Source organism: Siphateles boraxobius, unplaced genomic scaffold (assembly GCF_051911475.1).
Source record: "Siphateles boraxobius isolate OS27281-9 unplaced genomic scaffold, OSU_SipBor_1 26, whole genome shotgun sequence".
In the NCBI taxonomy this organism is placed as follows: domain Eukaryota; kingdom Metazoa; phylum Chordata; class Actinopteri; order Cypriniformes; family Leuciscidae; genus Siphateles; species Siphateles boraxobius.
The window spans coordinates 17,723,302-17,723,981 of record NW_027508876.1 but is presented as its reverse complement, the minus strand read 5'-3'; positions in this window follow the sequence as shown (position 1 = coordinate 17,723,981).

Genomic DNA, 680 nt, shown 5'->3' with positions numbered 1-680 from the left:
AAGCAGGGGGAAAACCCACAGACATACATCGAAGGAGAGACCTGAGCCATGTCCATTGTCCAGAATTTCATAGAAACTTGGGAGTGGGCTCTTTTTACTTGGAGCAGTAAGCATTCACCAAAGTAATTTGCATAGTATGCTAAAACCATTCAGAACACACTCTCTCTCTTTCTCTGTCTGGGGCTGGTAACGCCTACATTATGAGGACAAAATGTCCAATATCCAAAATCCTTGTCCATGTGGAGACATGTTTTGGTCCCCATGAGGGAAACAGCTGATAAATCACAAGTGATCAAATTCTCTGTTATTGGGAAGGTTTAGGGGTAGGTGTAAGAGGATAGAATAGAGTTTGTCCAGTATACAAATCATTATGTCTATGTCATTAAGTCCCAATAAAACATGAAAACACAAAGCGTGCGTGTGCGTGCTTAATTTAAAAAAGAAACAATCTAGTTAGTTAATTATGTGTTGCCTATCTTAACCTATCTTAAAAAGTCTAATAAAAAACACAACATTCATGACATCAACCGTGACGAGGCAGAATTCCGCTCTTAATATAAACTTGAGCACTTCCACTGATCTCACTCCAAAGCAGGGATTCGGTTCCCAACCCCTCTGACACCCCACGTCACGTGACACTTCCAAAAACACTTTAAAAGACTCGGGATACCACCAGAATT